A 19,089-nucleotide genomic window follows, 5' to 3' on the forward strand; every position below is an offset into this window, starting at 1 on the left:
GGTTCCTTGCCTATATGTGGCAAAAAAGTACAAGAAAAACCTGTGTAAGGTGAAAAGAACATGTATTTTAGAACATTAGAACATCACTTTTATAACATTACAACAACATCAGTGCTGATCCAGACCCCTGTCCACATCCACATTCTCCCTTTGAACATCATTCCTTACATTAGTACCATTACTTCATGGTACCTAACAAAGCCGGTACAGTCACTGTTCATGCAGAAGTGGACCTTACAGACCCTGTAGACCACATTGGACCTTGCCCCACTGTAACTGGTGCTGTCACTGTCTTGTAATGTGTGCAGAAATTACCAAAAATAGTCACTTGCCTGAAAAAGAGTTAATAATTTTTATAGTTTGGTTTATTTGCTGGCAGTACTTGCTTAAGATCAGAAACATTTAACAGTGTTTGGTTTAATACAAAAATATCTACCATCAACGATGAATTAATTCATTATTTGCTCTTTATATTTAAACCAAACTGAAATCTTTCCCTAACCATAACCAATACTTTAATGGCATGCACCTATAAACCTACAGGAGTCAGGATGCTGACTTTGGTATCTTTTGACCTAAAGCTTTACCAACTGGTCTGGTGAAAACAGTATGATGTAGATACAGACCACACATTTGTTATAAACATTTAAAGTGACATACAAAATCTGTGGGTATTCTGTATTAAAGATTTTCATCCAAGTGTTAAAATAAATTCTCCCATTCTTTACCAATGTTTGGAGCCTCTGAAAATGATGGTTAATGCAATAATTTGGTTAAACCCCTTGAATTAAAGCTGAAAGTCCACACGTCAGTCACATCCTGATTGTTTCCTTTCAGATAAACTGCGGTGGTGTACTACGGTGGCCGACAAGGGCCAAACAGATTGCAACAGCCCAATACGTCTCAGTTAAGAGAAAACAGCTGCAAGTACAGAAATGATGCAAATTCTCAAACTCAAACACAAGTCTAAACAAGGTACAAAAAGAGGAACGTGGTGCAAATGAAAAAATGCACCGCAAGACACAAAAAACCAAATGCATAATCATCAAATGCTCTGCAAATAAAGAAATGATACAAACCAAGAAAACATCTGCAAATGAAAAACGCTGCATAACCAGTCACTACAATGGAAGTGCTCCAAACCTGTAGGGGGCGCTGTCAGCAGAACAGCTCAATGCAGAGACACACAGGATAGAGAGAGAGACAGAGAACAGCTGACTGACAGGGTTTGAAGTTATGGAATAGCAGGTAATGTGACTTTTATTTGATTATATTTGACACTAGTCTGTTGTCTATAAACTTTGCAGGTTTGGAGCACTTCTGTTGTAGTGACTGGTTATGCAGAGTTTTTTGTTTGCAGATGTTTTCTTGGTTTGAATCGTTTCTTTATTTGCAGAACATTTGATGATTATGCATATGTTTTTGTGTCTTGCGGTGCATTTTTTCATTAGCACCACGTTCCTCTTTTTGTACCTCGTTTAGACTTGTGTTTGAGTTTGAGAGTTTGCATCATTTCTGTACTTGCAGCTGTTTTTGGGCCGTTGCAATGTGTTTGGCCCTTGTGGACCACCGTAGTGTACAGATGAGTAATTACAAAATGTGTGTCATCATCCAAATACTGATGGAACTGACTATTTATATGGAGATTATGGTGCACAATGGCAACGGTTTGTCCATTGATTTTTTTTGTTGTAATGCTGAATTGTAACTACTAAATTGATTTATTTTCATGAACTATACAATATAAACTTTTCCATTTCACATGCAGTTCATATGGTTCTAAACTGAACATAAATATCACTTTATATAATTATAAAAATATGAGAAATTGTTAGTAAAGTACACAAAAACATGGTTTATGAATTGTGTGAATTGTATCTCCAGGAGCTACAGAAATGTTGATCCTGAAGTGCTGGATCAGCTGACAGGGTTTTGACTGTATGACGTTTGTAACAGAGATCTGAGGCGCTGCCACCGAGCTGCTGAGCTCACTAGGTAATGTACAGTCTGACATCTCAGTTTTTTTTCTTCCTCACAGCAGCTTCTAAATTTAAAACACTTCCTAAAAATGTCCTGTATACCCTTCATGGCCAGTCTCCCTGTCACTTACAGAATGTACAGTTTACAAGGACAAAAAATATCCTTACTACCTCTTATTTTACTTATTCCACTGATCAAACATGAAAAAGAAAGAGAACAATTTTATATTGTATTGAGCCATATTTAGAGCCAATCAAGTAAAGCCATAAAATTGTTAATTAACATCACTAGCAACAACATATTAGCTATATGTGATGATGGTTTTTTTCAATAACAAAGGCTCATATAACCTACAAATGTAAAAATTAACGTTTACCTTTCATTCTAATGTGGTAACTTATATAAAACAGTATCTTTCAATTCTGGGTTTTAATTCTATATGTTTTATGAGACCTATTTAATATTTCTAAATTTTCCTTTTTATTTTAATTCATGTAGTAATACTTGCCAATGATAATTTTTTTTAGCTTAACATTGTTTTCATCTTGTTTCATGAAAGACTTTGGTTTATATTGTGGAATGAAATATACTGTGCAAATAGCATTCTAATTTCAACACATTTATTGTTGAAAATGGTATTAAACCTGGAGTTCACACCACTTTCTGCCCATGGAATTTACTTATTTTACCTAAAATCACAAATTCAGGGACATTACAGTTAGTTGAGTACAAGACCTTTAGTTACTAAAGTACTGTTTTTACTGCAGAATTTAGTGGAACTTAAGTGAATGGAACTTAATGGAACTTAATGGTTTGAATTAATGAAAAATATTTATTTATTTATTTATTAACAATGTGGTGATTTTGGATGTGGTAACCAAAGCTGATCCACTTCTTTATTTGGGAAAGAAACAAATATTTATTAAATTCATTCATTCATTTATTCATTCATTTATTATTTATTCATTCATTCATTCATTTATTTATTTGTTTGTTTATTTATTTGTCTGTTTGTTTGTTTTTTCCCTGGAAGAAGAATTTGAGTTGAAAATACAAAAAACATTCCGATTTTCTTAGTAAAGCTGTAGGTGACGGTATGTGGGAGTTCCTCATGAGTCATAACTGGGACCACTCCTTTTCCCTCTTCATACTACACCACACTTGTCATCACATCCCACAACTTAGTTAAACACCACAAGGGATTACATTTTAATTAGAGGAATCCACATCTTACAAATTACATGCCTGCCAACTTTTAGTGTTCCATTTATTGACTGTAATGGGTTCTGGAATTCAGGGGAGTAAATGGGCTTTTAAGGGTCTTTTCTGACATTAGGGCTACAAAACCTGGCCCTAGACTTTATTGATAGTGCTGCTTAATGACTTCTTTTCTTTATACAACAAACTTGAATACAATAATACAAATTCCCTCAGAAGAAGACCCCAACTTTGGAAACTTCTCCATTATTCTCCAATATGGCGACTCCTCGTCTTTGATCTGTTACTTCCTGAAGTTTTCTTTAATTTTCACTTCTTGAACTCCCTCTTATATCCTCCTTAAACTGTCTCATTTACTCCTCCATATTTTATCCACTTTGGTGCATGTCGCCAAATTCTGCCTTGGTTTTGTTCGTACATACACTTTCTTTACAAATCAGCTCAGCAGTTTGGTGTAAATTCAGGCATTCATTAATGTATACTCTCCTCAAATACTAATACATTGTTTAACCATATTTGTTCCATGTCATCCTTTGTGATCAGTCCTAGTCTTATTCACACTATAACCTACACAGTAACATCACCCACTGGTTTATGGACTGCTCTTCTGAAGCCTCAGTTTTGGCATTTTGTTATTTGGATTTCACCTCTTTAATTCATCCTTGAAGAAAATTAGAGGTGCCGTCATGTTTCCTGACTGAAAAGATTTTCAGTTCAATTTATTTCTATTTTCTGCATATCTATGTTTTCCATGCATTTAATACAGTTAACTCTCAAAGGCCTAAGCAAGAGACCAAACGCATCTACTGATCTATGTTTAATAAATATCCTGTCAATACATTGAAATAATTCAGGTAAAATGCAGTTTTTCATCTTTTCATGGTCATCAGCTATGACCCACTTGGACGTTCAGAGGCTTCATAGTGAACGAGGAAATATTGTCATCCTCTGCAACATTTACTCACCGATAAAACCCAAAAAGAACTGCCTGAAAAAGTCACATTTCATATAATACCCTGTGAATTTACTCTTAGCTTTTATCAATGTATATTATCAGTAAATTAACCCATAAAGATCCAAACAGCCACAAAACTATCTACTGATCTAAACTGTTTAATATCTATTGATCCACTAATTCTATCAATATATGTAAGTAATTGGTTTAAAATGCAGTTTATCCTCTTTTCATGGTCATCAGATATGACCCATTTGGACGTTCAGAGGCTCCGTAGTTACCGTGGAAACACCATCATCTTCTACAACATTGATTCACCAGTAAAAGGCATGGATCATTGACAGTGGAAGGAGACACTTGGTTTAACTTCAGTTATTGATATATTTGATTGAAAAAGTCACTTTTTCTTCAGTTTTCTCTGTTTCTGATATAATATCCCTCAACTTTAATCTGAGCTTTAATGAACAGTTACCTGATCAGTAAATTAAATAAGGAATAAATAATAAGGAAAATATCTTGATTTTCACAGAATAAAATACAAAATACAGAAGATAATATTATAATAAATGGTGATAAATCACTTAAGAAAGGTGAAATAGAGAGAAAAATTCATTTGCATACTGAAACAAAAGTTACATTGGGTCTTTATGGGTTGATTAATACCTGATTTTCAGCGCAAAATGCAAAATGCAGAGGATAATATTATAATAAAAGGGGAAAATCACTTATTAAAGTTTAAATGTGGACAAAAATGTATTTAAAATTTACCACAATAATAGTTCTAGGTCTTTATGGGTGGAGGCGATATAGATCTACATCTTTCCATAAGATCTGTACTATTTGAAGAACATGTTTGTAAAAAATGACTTCTACTCTGGTAAGAAGGTAACGATGAAGAGCACTGATTCTCAACAAGGGTAAAAAGAATTCAGATGTATGTATTGATCAACTTCTCATATGCAAATAAGGCAAAAGTAACATGTCCAACTCTATTAACTGCAGATCATTTCGGACCGATGTGAACGTGGCGGCTCACTGAAGTCTTTTTATTCTTCCAGCCTGTTGTTTCAGTGTGTTGGCCAGTGTTGTTGTGCTGCTCGTTACACCTGACTGTTCTCATCAGCTTTCATTGTCGTCTCATCAGGAGTTAGATCTAATGAGGGTCAGTCTCTCATTACCGCCCGTCTTGGCTCACCCCGGTCTGACCTCTGACCTCTTCCTCCCCTACGGCCAATCGGGATTTTTTTTTTTTTCTTTCCTTCTTTACCTTCTTTCTGTTCTGTTCCTCCACTTTGTAGCCTTGTGGTCAGATGGGAAATAAATAGAGAACAGAGGTACTTAATTTTTATGAATGTGTGATTTTTATTTTTATTTTAAGGATAGGCAAAAAAATAAGCTTTTGTTTTCTAGCCTATTTATGTTTATTATTGTACTGAGTGCAATGATTAATGTGCAAACCAAAAATAAATTCATTCATTCATTCATATTTAACCTAAAAACATTGAAGTGAGATCCTCATTACCAGTTTAAAATGATATATAAGTTATAACACAATGAAACCCAGCATATGAAGACATAACACAGAAATGAGATGTTACTAAAATAGAACATTTTTAACTAATTTTGACAAGTTAAAGAATTAAACTATAATTCTGAGTGCTTACAAGACTGAAATATTGCCTCATATTTCTTGCAGTGGTGAGAGGTGGGGGCCTGGCAGCGGGGGTCACAGGAAGGGTGGAGGTGAGGATTAAGGGGCAACAATGAGTTAAATGTTCCCCTCCAGACCACATGGAGGCCGAAGCATCCCCCCAGTGTCCATAATTTGTCTGGAATAATTGAGTGTGTGAGTGTGTGTGTAGCCGGGGCTCAGGCCTTGCTCTCTGGTGGTTGTAGGTGAAGGGGCTCTCCAGAGAGAGTGGAGGACCCTCGCTGTCAGACAGGAATCTGAAGAGACCTCCCAGTGTAGCCCCGGCCGGTGAGACCCTGCAGCTCCGTTTATTCACAACCCTCAGCGGCTCGGGGAGTTCAGGACGCTGGACTGGACCGAGTCGGGTCATTTTTATCACATGTTAATACTGATATGTTTCTAATGGATAAAACAAACACACCCAAGACGCAACTGAGCCAAATAACTCTAATATCCTCACATCTGGAAGTGATCATGTGAATATAATGGGAATTAATACAAAAATACTGCAATAACTTTAATTTTTCATCATTTTTTCTTATTTGATCAGTTAATTTTAGTACTTTATTTAGTACTTCTTAAGTTCTAAGATGTTATTTATTTATTCAGGAACCTTTTCTCAGACCGATTTAATGTTGTTAAAAGATGTAGTATAAGGTGGAGATGGACGTTAGTGCCACTGCAGATGTTAAAGGTGTAGGAAACGCTTGATGTCAGATTAGAAGGAAACTGATGCGGAGGTGATGTTGATGATGGAGGAAGAGGAAAAAGGCAGGGATGAATGGAGTAATAAGAGTGTTAGTACACCCCCACCCCACCCCCACCCTCCTTATTGCTCTTATTGGTTCAAGGTTGGAGGTTCTTTATGTTTGCACCTGAAAAAAATTTGCATTCATCAGACCAAATCTATACCCATAATATTTAAGATTAAAAAGTCATATAAATATAACACCATTTAATAACTGTACAAAGTGATAAGCTAAAAATAAAATTAAGGCACTGAAAGACCAATAAAAAAAACAAACAAAAAACAGCCTGTTAATAGAATGCTATATTTTCACATAGAGACTGAAAAGATTCTACATCTATTAAAAAGTCATGGCGTGACTGATGCTGTTCCCATGTGAGCTGCTGATAACTGACTGTTAATACAAATGAAACACTGCCATCTAGTGAGCAAAACTGGAACATGTTCAGAAATGAAGAATGCAGCAGTTGGGTGGATGACTGAACAGGCTGGATTCCTCTTAACATATGGTTTTATTGATTTAAATATTAGAGAAAAAATCAAGTATGTTATGTGTTTTTCCTTTTTTTCTCTATTATTATTAATCATGAGTCAAGCTTTGATATTTCTCTTGTGTCTCTGTTTATCAAACTAGATATAAAGTAGATTAAACTAGCTTCATCTCTTGCAGAAACAATAACACAATGCTGAGGCTGAATCTATTAATAATCTAATATTGTACCATAGAATAATACATCAATCAGAGGAAACAAAGTGAAAATACCACATTCAGTATTGGAGATTTTTTTTTGTTGTTGCTGTGTTGTAGTTTTAATCAAGGATCTAAATACTCCTATTACTACTGTATATAGGCAGGTATGCTAAAAAGTCAACACTAATGAGGTTATTATAGGTTTGTAGCATGTTCTACTGCCACCAAGTGGTCAAAAAATCCTGCAGCACGATAATATTAACTCATAAAGACCCAAACATCCATCACCAACCAAAACCACCTACTGATGTAAACTGTTTAATACCTTATGATCCACTAATCCTATCATTTCATGTAAAATAATTGGTGTAAAATACAGTTTGTCATCTTTTCATGGTCATCAGATATGACCCATTTGGACATTCAGAGGCTCTGTAGTTACCATCTTCTATAACATTGATTCACCAGTAAAACCCGTGGAGTTGGATCAATGGCAGTGGATGGAAATGCTTGTTTTATGTTCAGTTAATGATATATTTTAGTGAAAAAGTCACTTTTTCTGCAGTTTTCTCTGTTTTTGATATAATGCCCCCAACTTTAATCTGAGATTTTATGAACATCTACATGATCAGTGAATTAAATATAGGAAAACCCCTGATTTATACTGATAAAATACAAAGTATAGAAGATAATATTATAATAAATGGTGATAAATCACTTAAAAAAGGTTAGATATAGGGAAAATTCATTTGGGAACTGACACAAAAGTAGCACTGGGCCTTTATGAGTTAATTTACTGAGTATGAGTCACAAAAACAAGACAATAACAATGCTCCTTTAAGTCATATTCAAAGTGATGAAAATGAAAGTATTATAAATCACTTCCTTTACCCTCAGCACATGCTTCCAGCGATGTGGGTAAATGTTTCTGTCATTAATATTATTTTACTTTTATATACGATGGAACAGATGAAGTTTCAGTGTCAGTGCATGTAAATAGTACACTTGAGGTTTCTATGTTTCAAACTAAGGTCAAGAACACCATCAAATATGGAAGATTTATGTTATTATTTGATGATTTATAGCATAATTTAAGATGTTATGTTCTCGGGGCTTTATGATGATATAATTATGCAGCGTGTACATATTTTTTAGTGCGATAACTGGTTTTATTTCAGAAAAAAATTACAGAAATGTTCATGCTCATGCCCATTTTTTACTGTAGAAGAATCCTCCTTGAATCCAGATACAGACTCAGATTATCTTTGTGGAGTACTACGATGTGGCAAGAGCTCACATTTTGTAAAGTGTCAAAATGTGCTGCAGATTTGGAGTTGCGGGAGCAGACAGACAAACATACACATAGATTACATTAAAGGCTAGACTTTGCCTGTACTTCATTCATTACATGTTTATGTAGCCTATTGATTTCCTGACTACTTGACAAATAAATAAAAGAGTGTTTGGCTGAAAATATACAGTATATACAGGCCTAGGGCTTCATAGGTTATGGTCAGTCATGTGTGGTGGTAAAAAAAAAAAAAAAAGTAGTCCCCTCATTCTTGGCTTCACCGACGAGTAAACACCGTCACGTTTGCAAGTGTGATCCATTTTGCAAGACTTTTGTGATGACCAAACACAGCTGTTCACATGCTGTCTGGCACAGTCAGGACAGTGTGGGCATACGTTCTGGGTTAGCATGTCCCTGCCTGGGTGGGTTAAACAGCGTACACACACACACACACACACACATACACATATCCCCATGTATCATCTCCGGGTATGTGTACGTACGTCTCTGGTATGTCTGTGTACTTTTCATCAGCAGAACTCGGTAACCTCTGAAGACGTTTATGTCATCTTTCATGTGAACTAACCAGGTAAATAGAATAATCCTGTTTTTGTTTGCTCTGCCTATCATGGCTGTGCCCTTCACCTGGGGCTGTGTAGGGTGGGTGGTGGGAGTGTGTGTGTGTGGGGGGGGTGTATTGGTGCTGTATGGTATGTCATTCTACATCTTATTCTTTTTAGCATAACAACATGAAAAACACCCCCCGTTCTGATGACATAGGCACTGCAGACCCTTTTGAAGTTGTCCGTTTGCTTTGTGTTTCACCTTTCGGATAACAGGCAACCTCTGTTATATAGGCCCGGGTTACATTAGTTCATCTGCAGAGTGGCCATGTAAGGATATAATGGAGTCATATGGATGACCTATATTACATGAATTATGATGATGTTTAATCAATAAAGCACAAAATCTGAGGTGAAAAAGTTTATTTGGTCAAGTTCTAGCAGAGACACTCAAGTTTTACATCACCGACACGTTGGCTGTTTATATGGCTCAGTGTATCTTTTGGTAATTGGATTTTCTTTTCAGAAACAAAAGAAAAACTAGTGATTAATTGATTGTCGTTTTAAAATGGAAGAATTAAAATTTAATTTCAAGGTGTTTTTCTTTTTCAGTGTCAAAACAGATAAACCATAAAAAAAAAAATAAATAAATACAAAAATAAAAATAAATTAATTAATTTAAAAAAAGAGTAAAAAAAAACAAACAAACAGATAAACCAAATTTTTAAAAATGGACTGATTTTCATTTTCTCTTTCTTATAACAAAAAAGAAAGTTACTACCTGACAGAAATGAAAACACAGACCACAGACCTGTTTTTTTTTTTTTATTTTCTGAGATCAGATGTTGTCATTTTCAGGGAAAGGGCGCCAATACCAAGGTCACAAAAATTCTTATGAACGGTGTGTTTGTATGAATCTTCCAGTTTGTACAAAATCTGGAGTTCGTAGACATTTGTGGAGGGAGCATGTCTACACTGTCCAGATTTCATATGAAGTGGAAGATTTGCTTTGAAATTCAATCAGTTCAAAAGTCACATACTTGTATTAAAAGCCAGTGCAAATAGGTGCGTCTTTGAAAGAGGTTTAAAGTGCTCACAGGTATGTCTCAATGAGGAGCTCAGTGAGGCCCATTGAGACATACCATAATTAATAAAGGCATTTTAGAGTTATAGGCGCGTGCCTTGGTTTTTGTACTTTTTGTATGGAGACACTACTTATTGCAATTTTTCCAATGTTATTGTTGTCCGCTCATGCTGTTTCCAGTCCTCTGTGCCCGTTGTCTGATATGACTGTATATGATGTTCACACATTTTCAACAGGAGACAGATGTGAACTAAAGAAGGACAATCCAGAAGCAGCACTCTGAGATTATGAAGCAACACAGTTGGAAGTGGGACATTGCACCATTGGACACTGAGTCCATTTGTCATGCACTCATGTCAGATACATGATGGTTCCTCAGGTCACACACATTCAGTAGTTTTTTTCTGCTCTTGGCTTTTACTTCCCCAGACTATCTGAATGTTTTCACAGTATTATGTACAGTACTACAGAGGGTGAACGACCAACAGCCCTGTGAAATATTCTTTTTGGACTGATTGACTGATTGACAACGTGTTGAGTCACAACCCATTCTTGTAAAGACTGATGCTCACTTTGGGTCCATTCACGATCTTCTCTCCTCTTACAATTAACCCCTTATTGGGCAAGTGACTATTTTGGGTAATTTCCACTCACATTACAAGACAGCGACAACACCAGTTCCAGTGAGGACAGTGAGTCAACAATCTCAGGTCCAATGTGGTCTACAGGGTCTAAGGTCCACCTCTGCATGAACAGTGAGTGGACCTGCCTTGTTAGGTACCATGAAGTAATGGTACTAATGTAAGGAATGATGTTCAAAGGGATAATGTGGATGTGGACAGGGGTCTGGATCAGCACTTACGTTGGTCTAATGTTCTAAAATACATGGTCCTTTCACTTTACATGTGTTTTTCTGGTATATATATATATATATATATATATATATATATATATATATATATATATATATATATATATATATATATATATATATATATACAGGGTGGGGAAGCAAAATTTACAATGAACATTTAGTTGTTTTTTCTCAGCAGGCACTAGGTCAATTGTTTTGAAATCAAACATATATTGATGTCATAATCATACCTAACACTATTATCCATACCTTTTCAGAAACTTTTGCCCATATGAGTAATCAGGAAAGCAAACGTCAAAGAGTGTGTGATTTGCTGAATGCACTCGTCACACCAAAGGAGATTTCAAAAATAGTTGGAGTGTCCATAAAGACTGTTTATAATGGAAAGAAGAGAATGACTATGAGCAAAACTATTACGAGAAAGTCTGGAAGTGGAGGAAGTAACAAAAAACGTACCAAAGCTTTTATTAAAGCTCTCAAATCCAAAATCCTAAAGGATCCAACCAAATCCATGAGAAAAATGGCAGTTGAACTTGAGGTAGACAACAAGACCGTTAGAAATGCAGTAAAATATGATTTGAAGATTTAAATTCTCATGACTTTCAATAAACTAATTGGTCATACACTGTCTTTCTATCCCTGCCTCAAAATATTGTAAATTTTGCTTCCCCACCCTGTATACATATATATATATATATATATATATATATATATATATATATATATGTGTGTGTGTGTGTGTGTGTGTGTATATATATATTTATCTATATATATCTATATCTATCTATCTATCTATATATGTATATGTATATACTTCTTGGATTTATATATTTTTTTGCCACTTACAAGCAAGCTGGTGCACTGATAAGAGAGGTAAACATGACAAATTCATGGGGCCTAGCATTTGTGGGGGACCCATAGAGCAGAGGAGGGGTTCCAGTGAATACAGGCCCGTTGAAAGCATGTAAAGTTTCAGTTTTGTTTTCACGCTAGTGCAAGTGACGTTATGTGTGTGCGTATGTATGTATGTACAATATACAGTTTTTAGTCCATAAAATATTGCAGAAAATGCCCCAACCTTTCTGGAAATGGGGTTTATATACATGTATGCATACTTTAACAGACTTTTATCCCAGTATTTGTAACTAAGTAGGGTACTTCTCCATGGCTGTTACACTGATTCATATAATAGAGCTTCCACCACTGGTAAACTGTAATTACACCATGTAATTTCCTGTTAAGGGGTTTTGCCAAAGGACAATGAACTGAAATGTTTTTCTTTGTTCCTTTTTTTGCTCGTTTTTATGATATTTTATACCTTATTTGCTTTAATGGTTATTTTCAGGCTTTGTTTTTGCTGTAATTTGCATTTCACCCTTTGTGCAACACATTGTGTTTCCATCTGGAATGAGACATGTTTTATAAATACAGTTTTGCCATCCTGGTTGCATCCCTTGCTTCATTTGCCACTGCTGTATAGTTGCTGACTCAGCTGGATCAGCAGGTTTACCGTCTGTTATCTGTTGGAATCTGGCCAGGACGTCTTTGACATTTATTTATGTGAAACCTCTGAAAATAACATGTTGTCCCATTACATCTCTGCAAAAACAACTAGACTATGTAGGCTGGCTAAACTTTTGGACAGTGCTGTACATTCGTATTTTGTGTTCAGTGTGTCAGTCACGGATTTAACCCCTTCCTGTCTGAATATACCTGTAAATAGTCAAAATCTGGGAGGTACAAAAGTCTCATGTCCACTCAGACCTCTTGAATTCCAATATACTGTAAAATAATTATGGAATTTTTGTTCAGTGATGCTAAAAAAAACCCCAAAAACATCAAGCACTTCAGCTTTTTACAGAAACTTGTACAGGCTCCATGTCAGAGAACTCAGAGACTCTCATAAAGCTCTCATAAAAGCCTCTCACAGCTGTTATCTGAGTTAATATCTTTTGGGAAATTGTCAAAATGTTTTGGAAGCGCAGCCTTGTCTTGTCTCTCCCCAAACCATTTGGTGCATACAAACAGCTCTGAGAAGCTGCCATTTGCACAGCTGTGCTGCTCTGGAGAACTGCCAATGTTTTTGAGTCTGCACGTGCTCAGCAGCAACAGAACATATCACACACACACAGAGGGAGAGATGTGTAACAGCAGAGGATGAAGTACTATTAGGCTTAAACGATGTCAATGCAGTTTCATAACCAACGGTGGGAGCAGAACTGGGCTCATTTATGTAAGTCAGTGTAATAGTAGTGCAGTACACACTCACTAGAACAGTAAAAGTCAATATTGATGCTTAATGTGAGCTGTAAAGACAGTATAAGAAGTCTGGTATAAGATGTGAATTGTTTGCTTTACAAATGTAATAAAATAAATTTCACTTAAATTTATATCAATAAATAAGCTATAAATAATTCATAGTCGAAAAACAGAATAATAAAAGGCCACAATGAAGGGATGCTATATTGAATTTTTATACAGAAAAACAGGTTGTCTAATAATCAAAATGCTAGAATAAGTACTGCATTCTGAGTTGCCTTTAACCTATAAAGACCCAAACAACCACTGGTGACCAAAATCATCTACCAATATAAAATGGTTAATAACTTCTAATCCACTAATCCTATCAATACATGTCAATAACTGGTATAAAATGCAGTTTGTCATCTTTTCATGTTCATCAGATATGATCCATTTGGAAGTTCAGAGGCTCTGTAGTGAACGTGAAAACACCGTCATCTTCTACAACATTGATTCACCAATAATACCCATGGAGACTGATTAATGACAGTGGTTGAAGACACTTGGTTTATGTTCGATTAATGTTACATTTTGTTGAAAAAGTCACATTTTTTTTAATTTTTCTCTGTTTCTGATGTTATGACAATTAACTCTAATCTGAGCTTTTATGATCATTTGCATAATCAGTGAAACAAATGTGGGAAATACCTGATTTTTATTGAAGAAACACAAAATACAGTGGATAATATTATTTTAAAAAATTGGTGATAAATTGCTTAAAAAAGGTCCTCAAGATCATTATATCGTTAGCTTCCTAAAATAATACTTTTTTTACTTTCTTGCTTAAATCATTAAGTACTCAATTTCTGGTTGTGCTTTTTGTGTTTCCTGAAAAATCTGAAAGAAATTATTTAACAAATTATTCTAGAAAGGCTACTGTATGTTTGTAGCATCACGGTCCTGTGAGAACCTTGTTTCTCCAAAAAGGCAAATTTTCATGAGCTCAGAAAAAGGCTTGTTTTTAGCTTTGTGGATTTTCCTGCAGATCCATGAGGGTTTTTAAGTCTTCATCCTCCCATAGACTGTAAACATTAACCCATTAAGACCCAGTATTACTTTTGCATTAGTTCCCAAATAAATTCTTCTTTCTATTTAACCTTTCATAAGTGATTTATTACCACTTATCATAATATTATCCTCTCCATTTTGCATTTTTTCAGTGAAAATCCAGTATTTTCCATTATTTATCTTACTGATAATGTACTTTAATCATCATGCTGAGATTACATTTGAGGGTTATCATACCAAAAACAGAGAAAACATGAGAAAGAGTGACTTTTTCAGTAAAATATATCATTAACTGAACATAAACCAAGTGTCTAGAAGCACTATCATTTATCAAACTCCATGGGTTTCACTGGTGAATCAATGTTGTAGAAGATGACAGTGTTTCCATGGTAACTGCGGAGCCTCTGAACATCCAAATGGGTCATATCTGATGACCATGAAAAGATGAAGAACTTTATTTTACACCAATTATTTACATGAATTGATAGGATTAGTGGATCAGAAGTTATTAAACAGTTTAGCTCAGTAAATGGTTTTGGTCACTGGTGTATAATTGGGTCTTTATGGGTTAAAAATCAACACATATGTAGTTTTCATTGGAAAGGAAGTGGATGAAAAACTGAAATCTGAAAAGGAACTAAATATCACATGGAGTATAAAGTACAATATTTGTCTCTCAGATGTAGTAGGGTAGGTGTGTAAATCATAAAAAAATGAAAATACTCCTGTAAATAACTTGTGATAATCCATCAGTCATATAAGACATTATCATAATAATGTCTAACGAATAATTTATTTATTCAACTTAAAACCTTGAAATTGCGGGATATTGTATATAATAAAATATTAGAGATGATTTATAAAGTAAAAAAATATTATTGTTCCAAATGGTATTCAACATTTCTTTAAATTAAGAGAGAGTAATTATAATTTACAAGGACTTTATATTCTACAAAAGTGAGGACAGATGTCAGTCTAGATGTATTTGGGTTGTGGGTGTGAAATTATGAGATGGACTTGATGAATTTGAGTTGTTCACTTCTCTGACAAAGTTTAAAAAATGCCTTCAGTATAAAATCACTCAGGAATATTAAGTTGAGATGGTAGACATGTTTTTGTTGTTGTTGATCCTCTTGTTATAATGAGAATGCTCGGTGCTGAACACATTTAATTTAATGTAAGCTGTGGATCAGGAGAAAAGGCTAGGCACAAAATAAACTTTAGCATCTAACCTATTCTTTTTTGTTCTTTATGTTTAGTATGGTTATTGTACTGTGTGGAACGATTAACGTACAAACCAAAAATAAACCATTAATTCATTCATCATCCATAAATTTGGAAGGTAAGAAGATGATGTTCTCCACAGGTTATGTATCAGCTCTGTTTATTCTTGTTCTTTAGTCGGAGGTTACCTGATGTCTCTGCACTGTGCCATAAATTGATGTTTTTCTGGCAGATGGTCCTGTATCAAAATCATCTCAGCTGTGTTTTCACAGCTGGTGAAGAGAAAACATTACCACACGTGCATCCACTGAAATTAATCATCCTCTTTCCTGGTAGCATCGATTTAAAACTCCTTTGGACTTGGACCTGTTTAGGACACTTTGTAAACCCTCAACACCTGTGAAAAACAAAAACTGTTTTGTTTGCCTTTAGTTTGTTGAGAGGTTATAAATCTATTGGGGGGAATTACTTCAGGTGAATCAGATCACACTGGATGAACCTGTTACTGTCAAACAGCATCATCTGCTGTTTTAAAGAGGAATTTGAGCTAAAACTGCTAAAACTGAACTCTTTTCTTTTACTTTATTTTAGCTGATTATTACTTATGTTTTATTACCTCTGCCAAGGAGGTTATGTTTTTGCCAGCATCGGTTTGTCTGTCTGTCTGTCTGTCTGTCTGTCTGTCTGTCTGTCTGTCTGTCTGTGTGAACGATAACTCAAAAAGTTATGGACGGATTTGGATGAAAATTTCAAGAAATGTTGATAATGGCACAAGGAACAAATGATTAAATTTTGGTGGTGATGGGGGTGTGTGTGATCTGCCTTGGCGGAGGTCTGCGCTTTCTGAGTGCTTTTCCAGTTGATTATGTTTTGATTGCAATTGTGTGTTTTAACTTGTCTCTTTTCCATTTCTGTAAAGCACTAATTGCTCTGTGTATGAATTGTGCAATACAAATAAATTTGCCTTGCTTAAAAACACTGTCACAGATGTGAATTCCAGTGATGTGTCTGAATAGTCCCTTTTTCTTAGGATTGTTCCAACTGAGTGAAATGGCCTGGAAGTATCTGAGTGTCAGCGATAATAAAAGCTGTAGGAATTCTCTAAAAGCAAAGGAAATGAGTGCCAATACTTCCTTTAGTGTCTCCTTCAGCGTAGGATACAGTGAACCATCCCTTACTTAAGGCCAGAATGTCATCCCATAATTCCCTGCGTTGACAACATTGCTTGACCCATCTATTCACAGAATAAGCTGTTTTCTAACTTTAACCCTTTCATGCACAGTGGCCACTCCAGTGGACAGTTATTCTACAGCTGTTCTCTTGTATATTCATGGATTTTGTTGTTTTACTTGCATATCAACCAACACAGTGGACACTTATGCACCATCCCATGATACACTGCAATTCATACTGTTACTGTAACATTCCTGTTCTTGATAAACCTGATCCGCAGCAACATATTTGAGTGTAAATCAGTTGCTAATTGTTATTAGACTGTAATTAACAGTTTTTTTTTTGTTTTTTTTTTAAGTTGTTGTGTTTTGTTGTTTTTTGCATATTATTTGAGTGAGTAATAACTACTATTATAGTATGTTAAGTGTGAGAAAACGTCAGATAAGCAACATTAAAAAAAAACCATTTATTTCATAGTTTTCACACAGTATGACAGTAAATGCATCTTTCTTTGCTTCAAAAATTAAACACATGGTGTCCAGCTGAGTGGACATTTTTGTAACTCCATGAAAAACAGGTTCATAAAAATAATAATAATAAAAAAAAAAAAATCAATCACATTGTTTTTTTCTTGTCCAAAGAGGAATAAAAACACTCAGGAAAAAAAATCTTGATTAAGGTGCTCATAATGAATGCATGAAAGGGTTAAACACTTGTCAATGGAAAATGTGAAGTTAATGCAGTAGAACCTTTGCTTAGTTTGCATGAGACTGATCCTCACACCATATAGTCATATCAGACATCATTAATTTTCAGCTACTTCAATCTCAAATTCTTTAGTAAAACTGACGTGGAAACTGTGAACTGTGAACAGGATCTTCAGCTGGGAAAAAAATCACTGAATAAAGCTGGAGGAGGTGCAAATGAGTAAAAATGTTATGATAAATGTAAGCAGATGATGTTGCAATATTCAGGCTAGCATAGTCAGAGACATAATTTATAGATTTATACATATTTTGCGCTATTTTGATACAATCATGCTGACTGAGGATTCATACTGACAGATAAGTGTGCCTGTGGCTTCATCCTTTATTTAGGAATATTCTATTACAATGTTTGTAATAGCATCTCATTTTCACCACAATATATCCTGCACAACACAGTAAGAATACTCAAGGGGAAGTATTTAAGATGCATTTTCTTGTAGTCTATCTTCAGAACATTGTAGCTTTTGTGCCATGTGTAACAAAAACAAACTGAACACTATTACTTATGTTTTTTCTGCATTTTGTGTTCTTGTCCCTCGAGCATTTCTGTGTCTCTGTCTTGAACCAAAGACAATTTTCCACTTTGTATGCAATAAAATTCAACCTAACCTACATAAATAATAAATGTCATATCCTTCCTCTTCTTCTTCTACTTCTTTTTTTTTTTTATTTTTTATTTTTTTTATTTTGGAAAGGCAGCCTTAGTCGTTCAAGAACATATAAAGGGATGGATGGAGAAAGTCTGGGTGATTGTCTCTATACTGCCCTTCCAGGATTTCCGTTTCCACTAATTTTCCAGTTCAAGCATTAAGAAAAAACAGAACAGGGGAGCACACCACCTCATACAATCAAAACATCACGTAAAAAGTAGAGTAGATTCACACAAAGCACAACTTCCTCTTCCTTTTAAACTTATTCTTTTAAATCCTTTTATTTATTTTATTACTATTTTACGTCCGTCTAAGAATTCATTTTCTTTCTTTTTTTTATTCAACAGCCTAAAGTTTATCTGTATAATATTCATAATATACTTTTCCTCTAGTAAGGTTCTGAATGTAGAACTTGTTATTATTACCTCAATAAAAGATCTTGTAGCAGGTATTTGTCATCAAAATTAAATCAACTTCAAGGTGACTGAACTTAAGACTGTAGCATGACTCAAATAACCACTAGATGCACCATGTGTTTGTGGTTTATGCAGTCAAAAATACAATGTCCATATCATAGATGTAGTTCAAGTGGTTTATTTTCAGGATTTTGCAGGCAAACAATAACTGAGGCCTTTTGTGCTGTCTCTCCTGCTCATCCTGTCTGACTGTCTGATCATCTGTGTGTCTGGTAAAAAACCAAAGGCCCACCCAGGTGCATGCTGGTCTAACTTTGTGCTTCCTATTTATACCCAGGTGCCCACGGTCTAAACCACAGGTGTCAAACATGCGGCCCGGGGGCCAAATCTGGCCCGCAAAGGGTCAAATCCGGCCCGTAAGATGAATTGGTGAAATGCAAAACTTACACTGAAGAC

This window comes from Sphaeramia orbicularis, chromosome 3 (genome assembly GCF_902148855.1).
Source record: "Sphaeramia orbicularis chromosome 3, fSphaOr1.1, whole genome shotgun sequence".
Classification (NCBI taxonomy): Eukaryota; Metazoa; Chordata; class Actinopteri; order Kurtiformes; family Apogonidae; genus Sphaeramia; species Sphaeramia orbicularis.